Raw genomic sequence first — 15,114 nt, 5'->3', positions numbered from 1 at the left:
ATCTCACTGGAGTGGGTTGCCATTTCCTTCTCCAATGCATGAAAGTGAAAAGTGAAAGTGAAGTCGCTTAGTCGTGTCCGACCCTCAGCGACCCCATGGACTGCAGCCTACCAGGCTCCTCCGCCCATGGGATTTTATCACATACCAAATGCCATTGCAAGTACTGGGAATAGGGATTATGAGTAAGACCAAATCCTGGCCACCCATCATCTGGACTTTTAGGAATACAAACACAGTGAGTAAACACAGCACCATGTAACATCTACAGCGGAAGAAAGTACAAAATCAGAATGAGAAGGAGTAGGGGCTGTCAAGGAAAGCTTCCTAGAAGAAGTCATGCCTGGCTGTGATTTTAAAAGATAAATAAGTATTTAACAGATAGACAGAGAAGGAAGGTGTTTGGGCTGAAGGCAATAGATGTGAAATAGCCTCCACATTCAGCATCTTGATTGGACTGTGGCAAGTGTTGGGGGCTGTGCAGAAAGGTGGCCAGAGATGATACTGGACAGGTGGTCAAGTACCAGGTCCCTGTGCCTCTTGATGAAGTTTGGGTTGAAACCAAAGAAGAGGGGATCCACTAAAGGCCAAAGACAGGGGAATGACATGGTTGGATTTGCATGTTAGAAGGATCTTTCTGAAGACTCTGTGAATGGAGAGCGGTAACACACGAATCTGGAAGGCTCCTGGGGCTTCGAAAGAGAAGGTAAGGGAGCCTGAACTGACTCTATAGGGGAGACAGTGAGGCTGATGAAGATGTGAAGAAATTGGAATTGAGGAATTCAGAGCTGGAATCTGCATGGCCCTCTCAGCAACTTCAGTCAATCAGTTCTAGGAGATCAAAGGAAACCCTTCATTCTTGAGAGGCAGTGAAACTTGAGTAGAAAGCTTCCAAGCCTCAGGTCTAGGGACCCCAATGCCTTAGACTTATTCCCAGTAAGACTCTCTTAGGTTCACTGAAACAAATCCTACAAGGCAATCTACGATCCTAACAGGTATCCTAACTTATCAGACCATCAAGGCTACAGTGATACCATTCCAACCCCTCTGGTTTCCCACTACAGACCCCAGCATGGCACAGGGTCTCACCTTTAGAGAGGTCAAGGGGCTACTTAACCAGACTTGCCTGGCATTGCTCTAGTCAGGGAAGCCTCAACATTGAGCTCCCTAGTGCCAAGAACTGGCACAGCTTAATAAGTGAAGACTGAAGATCATCCTGCTGCTGCTGCTGCTAAGTCGCTTCAGTCATGTCCGACTCTGTGCAACCCCATAGACAGCAGCCTACCTGTTCTAGGTTAATGTAGTCCCTGACGTTTCTGGGGTTCTAAGACTTGGAGACACTAGACATGAAACCAATTATATCACCCACTTTCAGATCTCCAGCCTCCTTTCCAACTTTACGGGAAATATACTCCATCATTTATGACTCCTTGTATCTACACTTCTTATTTTTTTTTTAACTTTTAAGCAGAGTATAGCAAATATAGAGAAAAGTGCATAAATTGTTAAGCGAATTTTCACAAAGTGAGCACACTTGTGTAACCAGCATCCAGATGAAGAAATAGAAAATTGCCAGCATCCCAGAAGATCCCACCTTGCTCCTTGTAGTCATTACCCTCCATTCTGACTTTCAGTGTGCCATAAATTTGTTCTGCCTGGTTTTGAGCTTTGTAGTTCACTTATTTCCCTTGTGGTATAGTATTTTATTGAGGAGATATACCATGGTATTTTCTATGGTTAAAGGGGATTGAGTAGTTTCTAGTTTAAAGCTATTACAAGTAGAGACTATGACCATTCCTTTACATGCCCTATGGTACGATAAGCATGCATTTTTGTTAGTTTCCAAAGTGGTTCCATAGATTTACATCCCTACTAGCTGTGTATGAGGGTTCCAATTGTTACACATCCTTGTCAATACTTGAAACTGCCTATTTTTTTCATTTTAGTCATTCTGGTATGTGTGTGTGTGTGTGTGTGATGGTATCACATTGGTTCTAATTTGATTTCTCTGATGACTAGTAAAGTTGGGAATGACCACACTTTTTCACCAGTCTAGGTTTTTCATCTCCATTTCTTCCCCTTTCAGTTACCCTTTACTTTGTCCAATTTATGTTCAACCTTAACCTCCCCACTAACATTGCTATCTCTAAAGTTGTCAACGTCCCATTCAGTTATAGCATAATACTTGTCCCTCTTCCAGTTTTACCTAGCATCACTAATGTATCAGTTTGGGCTCCTTCAGATGTAAGTGTAAATAAACCCAAAGCAAAGTGGCTTATGTGAAAGAAAACAGAAGGAAATTCTTAGGTTTCCATAACTGAAAGGTATTGTCATGTACCTCAGGTACAGTTTGATTCAGCACTCAGATGTTCTCATCTCTGGCTCTGCTACCACAGTGTTGGCTCTTCATAAGGGAGACAGCTGCAGTAGTTCCAGTTTGTACAGTTACAGGTTCAACTTCCAAAGTAAAGATACAGCTCCTCCAAAGACAAAGAAACAAGGAGCCCTAAAGTTGAGTCTCAGTGCATTTGCAAATCCTGGAACTACTTACATGGGAAATGAGCTTAGGGCTAGGTAACATGTCTAACCTGGGGGAAGTGGAAAAGATCAGCCCCGCTCAAAATAAATGGATTGAGAGTGGAGGCAGGTTGATTCCTCAGAAGGAAGTTAGGGTAAAATTACTTGGACAGTGAAAAGATTCTGAAAAATATATTCAGCAGTTGTCTGTTACACTTGTTGACCTGGTTCTAAGGCCAGAAACCTTGAAACTATTCTTGAGGTTTTTTCCCTTCTTCATCCTTTACATACATCAATTATGACTGTTCATCAATTCTACATCCTAAATAGTTTTCTAATCTACCACTTTATCCCTCCTGTCACCATTTTAAATTAAGTAAACATTAACATGAACCTTCATTGGAAGGACTGATATTGAAGCTGAAACTCCAATACTTTGGCCACCTGATGTGAAGAACTGACTCATTTGAAAAGACCCTGATGCTGGGAAAGATTGAAGGCGGGAGGAGAAGGGGACGACAGAGAATGAGATAGTTGGATGACATCACTGACTTGATGGACATGAGTCTGAGTGAACTCTGGGAGTTGGTGATGGACAGGGAGGCCTGGCGTGCTGCAGTCCATGGGGTCTCAAAGAGCTGGACATGACTGAGTGACTGAACTGAACTGAACACGAATCTTCGATTCATGCAGTAATTTTTATTACATTCTCTTTCTTTTCTCTAAACTCAAAAAATAACAATAATAATAAACCAACACTTGTTTGAAAGTGAAAGTGAAAATGAAATCGCTCAGTCATGTCCTGACTCTTTGCAACCCCATGGACAGTAGCCTGCACCAGGCTCCTCCGTCCATGGGATTTTCTAGGCAAGAGTACTGGAGTGGGTTGCCATTTCCTTCTCCAGGGAATCTTCCCGTCCCAGGGATCAAACCCTGGTCTCCTGCATTGTAGACAGACGCTTTACCATTGGAGCCACCAGGGAAGTCTGGATTTATTAAATATGCAACTCTGTAAAACACTTTACTTTCACTGTCTCATTCAGTTCTCAGAGCAACTCTATGAAGTAAATGATTGTGATATGGTGTGTGTGTGTGTGTGTGTGTGTGCGTGGGTGCGTGCCTGCACTTGCACTGAGTTGTGTCTGACTCTTTGCAGTCCCATAGACTGTAGCCCACCAGGCTCCTCTGTCCATGGAATGTTCCAGGCAAGAATACTGGAATGGGTTGCCATTTCCTTCTCCAGGGAATCTTCCCGACCCAGGGATTGAATCTGTGTCTCTTGCTCTCCTGTATTGGCAGGTGGATTCTTTACCACTGGTGCCACCTGGGAAGCCTCAATAACTGTGATATTCCCCAGCAAATGGAAGGGGAAGCTTTAATTAGAAGCAAAATTCTTAATACTCAAATTTCTCCAATGGCTTCCTATTTCCCTACACTCCTGACATCTATTATTACATAATGAAGTACTCCAAACTTTACTGTCTTGAAAACAATAATGATTATTTATTTACATTAAGAATCTACCATTTGGGCAGAGCTGAGTAAGAGAGGTTCATCTCTTTTCCTTTCAGCATCAACTGAAGTGGCTTGAATGGGGTTGGAAAATGGCTGGCAAGTTAGTACCAGCTATTGTCTATAAGCTCAGCCAGGGCCAAGGGTCAGGGCCCTCAGTTCCTGTCCATATGGTCTCTCTATGTGGGCCTCCCTATAATCTGCTTGGGCTTCTTTGCAACATGGTGGCTGGATTTCAAGTGTCCAAAAAGACAGGAAGTAGAAGTTGCCATTTCTTAAGACCTGAACGAAGAATCTGGCATAGCATTACAGAACCCAGTGGGAGGAATATCAAAAGAATTTTGGGGTTAAGTTTTAACTTGCCACAGCAACTATAAAAATCCATAAAATAAACTAAAGGACTTTCTATGATTTGGTACTTGTTAACCAACCCATTACTCATTTCATGATAATATGTCATTGTGAACAATAAATAGCCTTCTTTTAGTTTCTCCGATGTCTGAGGATTCTCTTTCACCTTCTTATACCTGCTATTTGCACCTACCTGGAATGCTCTCCCTGACTTTATCCAGTCTCCTAGCTTCAGATTTTAGCATAAATGTCCTCGTTCAGTACTGTTCTAGATTAGGCCCCTTTGTTTTAAGCTCTCATACCATTCGTGGCTCACAGTAAGTGCATCTTAAGTATATATTGAAAACAAAATGATTGAATGAGTGAGAAAATTCACTTCCCCTTCAGTCTGAGACACTTTCCCATCTCCATGTCTTCTCATGATGCACCTGTGCTCCACCCATTGTCCAGTTTCTGGTTGGATGGACTCCATATCTTGAAGTATTTAAACTTTTCTCAAAATTCTATCTCCTCCAGAAAAATTATAATTTCCACATGCAGCCTTTGACTGCATTGACTCAACTCATTGACTCCATTGCTTGTATGAATGGAAAGTTTTAAGTGTTTGTTTTCATGGAACCTTTGTCTACTGCTCGCAGTGTTCCTATCAGAATTGTCACTATTTATTTTGAAGCTCCTGGAAGGCAGGCATACTATCTTTCTGACTCACACTTCTCTATACTCTTAGTAAACAGGAAACAGATGGCTTGAGGACCAGCATAGTAAAGCTGAATTTTAGTAGGCAGACGGTACAGAATGAGCAAAGGCTAAGTGTGCTGGGTTTTCTTCCTGCCTTCCAGTAGGGAGGACATGGTTCTCATCATGCCACAGCCTAGGATCAATTTCTAGTCAGGGAAGGAGACAATTCTTATAATGGAAAGCAACTGATAGCAAGCCAGAGGTCCAGTTTACCACCATCAGGGGCTGTCATTTAACCTTCCTGGGAATGATCTCCTTATCTGTAAAGCAAAGGCCCTTACATAGTAGGATAATTAAGGGCTGCTCCAGCTACAGTGATGTTGATTCTGGCAATGGTTAGCTGGATGAGAAAACAGTTATTGAGAACCACTTAGAGGAGGATGTGGTGCAGTAGAGTGCTTATACTTTTTAAAAATTAATTAATTTATTTAATTTTGGCTCTGCTGGGTCTCTGTTGCTGCATGCAGGTTTTCTGTAGTTGCAGTGAGTAGGGGCTAGTCGCTAGTTGTGGCCGGCTTCAGTAGTTGCAGCCTGCAGGCTCTAGAATGGAGGTTCAGTAGCGGTGGTTCACAGGCTTAGTTGCCACATGAGATGTTGGGTCTTCCTGGACCAGGAATTGAACCCGTGTCCCCTGCATTGGCAGGTGGATTCTTAACCACTGGACCATTTGGGAGGTACAGAGTGCTTATAATCTTGATTTGGAGCAAGGTAGTATGTAAGCTTAAATACTGGTTTCATCATTTGCTAGCTATGTGACCTGGGCAAGAACCAGGGTGATGGCTGTGGTAACAGAGAAGAGGGGATAAATGAGTGTGTCATTGCGTAGATAAAAGCTATAGAATATGACAACAAACTGGGATGACTGTAATATGGATGACAGTGACTGTAATATGATAACCCTTCCCATGTTGGTGAACCCTTAACTTAGTTTACTTTTTACTTTTCAAGTGTGCTGGATTTGGTTATGTCAACTTAATTCAGTTGGAAACTATGTATGTTTCCCTTTTTGGTCCCAGACCAGAGTTGTGCAAAAGAGGAAGTTGTATAAGATTCAGAAGGAGGAAGTGAGGAAGCAGCCGTTGATGCTGTCTGGAGGTCACTGTGATCAGATGTGGTGACAGGCACAGAGGTACCTAGTAGGGTTCAGCTCAGTCAGCTCTTCCTCTCGATAACTAGCAGCTCCAGGGTCACTACCTTACCTTGGTACCCCCCAAAGCAGTACCATTACCTCTGAGAGATAATGGTCTTTCAGACCTCTTCATGCATTATCCCTTTTTGAGCCTACTTTGGTGGCTAGACATGCTTGACTTTTAAAATTTACTATGGCTCCCTTTTTAATCCTTCAAATATGCTTTCAAGACTTTCATTTCCCCAGCATCACTCACAGTTGTGTAAGGTATTCTGTAACACTCATAATGAATATACCCCCAACTGAATACTGACTGATTCAAGCCTCATAAAGTTCTAAGTAGCTTGGGTTTTACTTATCCTTCAGTATTTCTGGTGTAACCAGGCTGCTAAGGATGGACCGATATTGATATTTCTTCTCTTTAAGAAGAGACATACATAGACCATAATCTCATCTGGTTCAGAACCAAAGACAATTATCCCCTCATTTGGCTCAATAAACCAAGGCATAGAAAATAAGCTAAATGACCAAGCAATAACATGAGAAAAGGGGAGAGGAGAAAGAATGTTCTAAGAGGGGACAGGATGTGCAAAGGTCCAGAGGTCACACCTGCTCTTTATCTACTTTAGGCTTGTTGTGAAAATTAAATGAGTTGATGAGTATAAAGGTAAGAAGATATGGAATCAAACTGGGTTTTCTAAGAAAATCTTTTTGTTTTTGCTCTTTAGTAATCCTCTGAGATCTTCAGTTCACCTATGTGCTCCAGCCATCTGACAACTAGAATTTCAAATAACCTAATTATGTGGTTAGAGCCAGCAGGGCCTAAAGCAGTTGGCTCAGGGAAAACCATTGTCTGCTCCTGAGCCACTAGGAAAAAGGAACCGAGAGTGTCTAAAGACCAGTTTGTTCTCCTTTCATGCCTGGACTTTTCTGGAATGGAAGTGTACTGGCAACCTCAGAATTATTTCACTTTTCTTGCCCAGGGCTCTTTCAGTTTATTTTTTCTCCTCTGTCCCTGGGACAAGTAAGGAAGAAACTCCCCTAAAGAATCTTGACTCCAACACTTGCTTGTTGTGTGAATGTGAACAGGTTACTTTAACTGCCTCTTAGTTTCTGCATCTGCCAAATGGGATAATTACTTATCTCATGGGATTGTAGTGAGGATTAAATTACTTATATGTGTCTAGTCTTTAAAACAATGCACAGCACATAGTGAGTGATCAACAAATGTTAACTAATATTATGTTAAAATAATTTTTATTAGTAGTACAGAATCAAAAGGTCAGGTATAACCTCCTCCGTGTCTGAATTAAATATTATGATATTCTCTATATTTTTATTTCGGGCTTCCCAGGTGGTTCAGTGGTAAAGAATCCACCTGGCAATGCAGAGGCTCAGGTTCGGTTCCTTGGTTGGGAAGATTCCTCTGGAGGAGGAAATGGCAACCCATTCCAGTATTCTTGCTGGAAGAATCCCATGGACACTGGAGTCTGGTGGGCTATAGTCCAAGGGGTCACATAGAGTTGGACATGAGCATGCAGGCATAATTTTATTTCTGGCATCTTCTACCTTCTGGAATTATTTTCCTGGCAGAATTCCAGGACACCACGCTTCTCCTTTGTAGGCATTTTCCTTACTACCTTTCTGTGTGCTGCTCATTCTCCAGGCATTGTTATGCTTTTCACTCTTTTGCCGAACCCTTACATGTTGGTATTCTTTAGGTTCTCTCCTAGTCCTTCCTGTCCTCACAGTACACACTCCTCCCAAGAAAATCTCATCCATTCCCAAGGCTCAATCATTAGATATACAGAACTCTAGCCCAGCTCCTTCTCCTGAGCTTCACACTGAACCTTCTCACTGGGCATTGATACCTACATGTCACAAATGTGCTTCAAACTTGGCTTGTCCTAAAGTGAACTCATTACCTCCTCCCACAGAATGGCATCCTTCTGCTCCTGTGTCCCCTCTATCAGCAAATGGTACCTCAATTGGCAGATTACTTGATCTGCCTACACCTGAGAATCATCCTAGCATCCCACTTCTGCCTTTCTGTCTTACTTCCCCATACTCAATTAATCTCTGTATCTGTCAACTTTCCTTTCAGTGTACTTCTGGGAACAGATATCTTTTCTCTCCTTTTGGTTCTCTCTCTCTTTTTTAATAAAGGTATATGCATTTTTATTTATTTTTTTGACCACATTGTACAGTGTGTGGAACTTTCCTGGCCAGGGATTGAGCTCAAACTCCCTGCAATGGAAGTGTGGAGTCTTAACCACTGGACTGCCAGGGATGTCCTCTCCTTGATACTTTTCTTCTTAGTTCTTATCATCATCATCTGTCTACGGATTGATTGCTATAGCCTCCTAATTGGCCTCTGGGTCTTCACTCTTTCTTTTTTTCAGAAGCAAAGGTATTCTGTATTCTTTTTTTTTTTTTTTAATCTTTTTAAAATTTGTTACAATAGTGCCTGTGTCTCATGTTTTGGTTTTTTGGGTGAGAGGCATGTGAGATCTTAGCTCCCCAACAGGGGTCAAACCCGCATCCTCCTGCATTGAAAGGCCAAGTCTTAACCACCAGACTGCCAGGGAAGTCCTGAAAGCTGTATTCTTTGATGAAAGAATGGACAGGTGCAAGCTCTTGCTCTAGAGCACACGTTTTCGTCCTGGCAAAGGCCATAGGGCAGGGCTGCTTTTAGGGCTCTTGTAAGTTCTAGTAGGTTTGGTGGCTCTGGGTGGTTGTGGTGCCTTGTGCAGCGTCTCTGCACACAGCCTACCAATGCCGCTGCCTTGCTCTGCAGTGTTCTGCACAGACCTGCTGTGCACAGCCCACCACCGTCATCTTGAATTGTGGTGCTGTGGGCAGTGCTTCTGCACATGGCCCGCCAGCCAGGCGGAGGTATCCAGCCACCGCCTTCACACTAAGAACTCTGGTCTGAGGTGCTGGGCGTGAGGCAAATATATGTAGCCCTCCAAGAGTGAGTGAAACTAGACCTAGCACAAAGCAGAAAAGGTTAGATTTCATTTTATTGCCCAGACTGTATTTTTAGTTCCCAAGAATTGTTAACGAACTTTGTCAGTTGGGCCTTTGTTCTTGACTCATTCGAATTATTCTCCACCAAGTTGCCAAAATTCTGTTTTGTGAATGGAAAACTGACCCTGATGCTTTTCTGTTTAGAAAACTACCAATAGTTTTAAGGATAAACTTAAATATTTTAACTGAGCTTTCCCCAGTTCCCTGCTTACCCTTCTGGCCTCATACCTACTTCCCATAGCCCTGTCAGTATCACACACACAGTTTTCCTGATCTTTCAGTTCTCAGACTGTCTGCAGGTCCTTGTCTGGAAGCCTCTTCATAAATAACTACAGCCCATTCTTGAGGTTGCTTTGTCCATAACGTTTCTCCTTATACACAGGTCTGGGCTAGGTCCTTTCCCAGGTGGGGCCTCGGATGGCTCTTCTGGTAGCTCTGTTCCCTCCCTGTGATTTATTTACAGTTTGGGCTTTGGAGTCATGTCGTAAGGGTCTGAATTACAGCTCTGCCACCTACTAGATTCTGTTTAGCCCAGCAAGCCTCATTTTTTAAATCTGTGAGTGAGTGAGTGAAAAGTTGCTCAGTCGTGTCCAACTCTTTGCAACCCTATGGACACTATGGTCCATGGAATTCTCCAGGCCAGAAGTGGGTAACCTTTCCCTTCTCCAGGGTTTTAAATAGAAACTTTTATAGATTTACATGTTTATTGAAATAGGGCTTAAGTGGCATTTAATTAATTATTTGTGTAATTAATTGTTTAAAATCTATATTTTTTATTTGGATTTAAGTTGTAAGGGCAGGGGCTATGCTACCACTGAATGCCCAGTATCTGCTGTAGGGTAGCAGCTCAACAAAAAGAAATTTAATAAGTTGTTAAACATAAGTTGATATTTTGATTATTTGAAAAAATCTAACATAATCTTGGTGACTTAATAGTCTATTCATAAGTGTTCCAGAAATGATTAACTCTTCACTTATTATTGGACATTTAGGGTATTTCAGTTCTTAATCATTTTAAGTAATATTGAGACAAATATTTTTATGCATAGTTTTATGTCTATATCTTTACCTTGCTAGAAGAGGAATCTTCTTATTATGTCTTATTTTGAAAATGTTTCAGAGCTCTCTATTCTATTTACTTTTTTATTGCCTATAAAATATGTTTTGTGAATTTTTCTTTCTCTTTGATAGCTTTGGGATAAATAGTACCTAAAGCCCAGGCCTGAGCGTTCCTCAACCCTCCTGCTCTCCATGCTAGGGTGGATGTGGATGTTCTTGCTCTTACACTGGAAGCTACCAACATTTAAACCTTTGACTTGTTAAATATATCAGGTTACAGAGGGGGAATAAAAGAAGATTTTTAAATTATTATTATTCTTCTTTCTTTTCCCACCCCTCTCTTTTGTCTTCCCCTCCTGCATCCTTCTCCTCCTTTTCTTCTTCTTTTTCTTCTTTTCATACTCACCATTTTGAAGAAGGAAACTCTTCAAAAAAAATAACAAAAATATGTTTGTCATATATTATTGGGTAATTAGGGAGAAAAATGAAAAAAAGGGAAAAAGGGAAAGGAGAGAGTGTGAAAAAGAAGTAAAACTGGGAAAAGAAAGAAAAAACAGAAGGGAATGAAAGAGACCAGAAGCAATATTTTAGGATAGAATAATTAGAGAACGAGAGAGGAGACAACAGGGGAGAAAAATACTGATGCAGCAAAATACACATTTGGGGGCATTCTTTTACACCCCTTTGATTAACTGATACTATTTCAAAGATTTGAGGAAGCTATTCATATTCCATAAGATTCATTTTTATCTTTGTTTTTGCCTTTCTCCAGGGTAAATTTGCCTACTTATTTTCACCATTCCTCTGGGGACATAGTTTTCATACTCCTCTATGGTCTATTTACCCTTTTTGGGTAGTAGTCAGTTTGTGAGCTTCCCTATTACAGAGTTGGACAGGATATTCCCGAGTGTTCCTGGTGTTGGATGATGTACAGAGAGCACAACAGACAGTTACTCCCTGTGCTTGGCACATGGAGCTTCTATTTACTCTTTTGCTGTCTCTTTCTCAAACATTTATATAAGTGATTCTAAAACTTCTTGGTTTTGGATCATTTTACTCTCATAAAAAATGATTGAGGACCACAAAGGGATTTTGTTTATGTAGATTATAACTACTAATATTTACCATGTAAGAAATTAATACACATAAGTTTTAAAAATATTGATTTATTAATTCATTAAAAAATAACAGAAATAATGAAAATATACCCATTACATGTTAACATAATTAACATATCTTTATGAAAAAATTTTAAACCAAGAACTAATATTGATAAAAATGGCATTTTATATCTTTGCATATCTTTTTAGCATCTAGCTTAATAGACAACTTGATTTTTATATTTGATTCTGCATTTAATCTGTTGCAATGTGCTGTTTTGTTGAAGTGTTTAAATAAAGTCTGGCTTTGCTCAGAGGCATAGTTGGAAAATGGAGAAATAATTTAATGGTTTTTAAGATAATTATAGGTATTCTTTGATATTACATTAAAACTTGACATGTGGAATAGGGAAGCATATCAATGAACTTTTCATATTTTATTACATATAACTCATTTGGTCTAACTAACATTAAATGGATCTTTTACCCATGCATGATTCTGTAACATCATGCATTGTTCTCTGGAAAAAAATTAGGTCACTGAGTTATGCTGACCTTCTAAATGTTAGCACATTACATTCTGTAATATAAAAATTGCATTAATTAATATTACCTCAACACCTTTGGAAAAATCTCTGAGTTATGCTGACCTTCCAAATATTAGCACATTACATTCTGTAATATAAAAATTGCTTTAATTAATATTACCTCAACATCTTTAGAAAAATCTTTTAAGTATTGGGAATTTAATGAGTTTGTGGTAGCTAATATGAGTCTTCCAAAATTCACTTGAAAGCTTGAATTTTATTATTAGCAACAAACATTGGTAGTGATTTTCCTTGATGTGACAGACTCACTTCATTTATTTTTGAGGAAATGTCTGCCAAATGCCTTTGTTATCTTAATAACCAAGTTTGTTAGGCAGTCCATCCTTCTTTCAAGTAAAAATGTTCTTTTGTGACAAAAGCGGCTGAATCATACTGCAAATCCAACATCTGCAGTACTTTTCCTTGAGACAGCTATTATATTGCACTGTCCAGCAGAAGTACTTTATGCCTGTCTTGATTTTATCACAGAAATATTAACAAGAAGTATACTCAAGGGTCAGGATTTAATAAAATCAACAATATTTATTGCTTAGTAAAACACAGTGTTAAGTGAAACAGCCTTTTTTCTTTCTTTCTTTCTGTTGCCTAGCAGTAAAGAATACAGTGATGAAATGTTCAGTTGGGAATCTCTATTTCGATTCAGGCTAAGGCACCAGCAGTTTTGCCTGCCATTGCTTTTGCATCATTGGTGTAAAAATCGCTGCAGTGAAAAAGCCCACGTAGTATTACCCTAAAAATAGTTTTGGTGTTGGGGATCCCTTGAAAGTGTCTTGAGATTTCTCCAAGGTCTGTGGACCATACCTTGTGAACTCACTATTTTCAGGATGCCTAGTATAGTGGTTTCATTAGTAATGTCAGGCGTAGAGTGGACTTCCCTGGTGGCTCAGATGGTAAAAGCGTCTGGCTACAATGCGGGAGACCTGGGTTCGATCCCTGGGTCAGGAAGATCCCTTGGTGAAGGAAATGGCAACCCACTCCAGTACTCTTGCCTGGAAGATCCCATGGACAGAGGAGCCTGGTGGGCTGCAGTCCACGGGGTCGCAAAGAGTCGGACACGACTGAGCGACTTCACTTCAGTATAGTAGTTTCATTAGTTACGTCAGGTCTTACACTAATCCTATCTGTGATGGCCAGGCTGTCATCAACAGTTTGGGGATGTCTTTAAAGAGAGAACACTAACCACAAGAGGAACTCACAAATCTTAGGTGGTGCGTCAGATGCTTTTTTAACACACTATCTTCACAGCAACACTTGAGGTAGTTTCTATTTTATCCTCACTTTCAAATGAGGAAACTGAAGATCAGAAAGATAAATTAATTTGCTGAAGATCACACAGATGATAACAGGGGAGCTGGTATGAAAATCCAGGCAGTCTGACTCCAGAGCCCTTGCTCAAATGGCATTGTTATTGCCGGAGAGACTAACAGGATGGGCACGGTGAGGGACTAGCACGTCAGAGGGTCAGAAGGTCAGAGCAGTGGCTGAGAGTCTTGGACCCAAGGGTCTAAGCAGCAATTCAAAGGTTTCCTCTGAATCTATTTTTCCAACTGATTCTCACAAAACACTGAGTTGGCTGGTCAGAGTTCTAATTTCTATTTCATAGTTCAGGAAGTTGATGCTGCTTAGCAGAGAAGGAACCCCTTGAAGCCCCAGAGTCATACACTGGGAGAGCTCCTCCTTCTCACTCAAAGCCAAGGACTCAGGGTCCCATGGAGGAGGAGCCTGGTGGGCTGCAGTCCATGGGGTTGCTAGGAGTGGGACACGACTGAGCAACTTCACTTTCACTTTTCTCTTTGATGCATTGGAGAAGGAAATGGCAACCCACTCCAGTGTTCTTGCCTGGAGAATCCCAGGGGGGGAGCCTGGTGGGGTGCCATCTATGGGGTCGCACAGAGTCGGACACGACTGAAGCGACTTGGCAGCAGCAGCAGCAGCAGGGTCCTTTTTGGTAGTTTTTTCCCCTTGATGTGTCCCACTGTCACAAGCAATGGTGGGGAACATGGCAAAGCAGGTAGTGTTGCCACTGATTCTAGAGAAAGAGAAAGAAAGGGCAAGCCTGATAGTCCTGGTGCCATAGATGAAAATTGACCCAAGGCTGGGCAGCCATGAGAGCTCACTTCACCCTGGCTGTCTGTGCCTGAGACTCAGACTGGTTCCCCATTCTGGAGAGGCAATGCCCCATCAAGCAGGAAGCAATTTATCTGCCAATGATAAACGAGATATAGAGGGGTTAGGAGAGGGAGCGAGCCAGAAAAGTACACTGAAGGCTTTGAAACTACTGACAAGGAGGTTTGAAAGAAGAGAGAAAAAGTTGCTCAAATGCAGCCCAGATATCTTTCTGTGAAAGGAGTAACTGAGTCCTGCAGAGGGGAGGGAATTTGCCAAAAGTCATACACACTGTAAAGTGAAAATGCCGTGCTGGCCCCTAGGCTCCTGATGTTTGCTTCACAGTTCTCCCTGAAAGAGACCATGTTTGATAAATAAAGCAAGCCTGCCTGGATCTCCCTTCTGTTCTCTGAGAGCAGGCAGAGGTGCAGCTGACAGCCAAGTTTGCTTTGCAAGGAGAAGCCCAAACTCTGGGCACGTGCCCCTTCTGTGAAATTCTTGTGAACACGGACTGAGATCCAAGATAGAATTCTGTTGTTTTGTCTGGACCCTTCCCTGGTGGAGTGTGTGGGTGTTGTGCTGGTATTCCTTCTGCATGCCACTCTGAGCGGTGTTTCCATTCCAAGCACGTTTCGTATTCCGTGCGCTCTGAGATTCCTTTCCTTCCAACGTGTCGATTTTGCCTTTGTTCTTTTGTTTATATTCCCTAGACAATCAGGTTCCTGAAAGTTACAGGGCTCCTGGATACGGAAGGGGGAAATTTCAGGACAGTTCCTGAATGTCCAAACCTTCAAAGCCCCATGCAAGGCTGGCAAACAGCCTCCACAATCAAGGGGGAGAGCCTCCCTAGTCAGGGTCTATTCCAGGTGGAATGTCTATTTTCAAGTCCGCATTCTCCTGAGGCCTCCCTGCCCTGGGGCAGTGCCTCCACTGCCCTCTACATGTGGCTCCTTTGCTCCACGTAGAG

Source organism: Bison bison, unplaced genomic scaffold (assembly GCF_000754665.1).
Source record: "Bison bison bison isolate TAMUID 2011002044 unplaced genomic scaffold, Bison_UMD1.0 scf7180017864291, whole genome shotgun sequence".
NCBI classification, from domain to species: domain Eukaryota; kingdom Metazoa; phylum Chordata; class Mammalia; order Artiodactyla; family Bovidae; genus Bison; species Bison bison.
Note: the sequence above shows the minus strand (reverse complement) of the source record.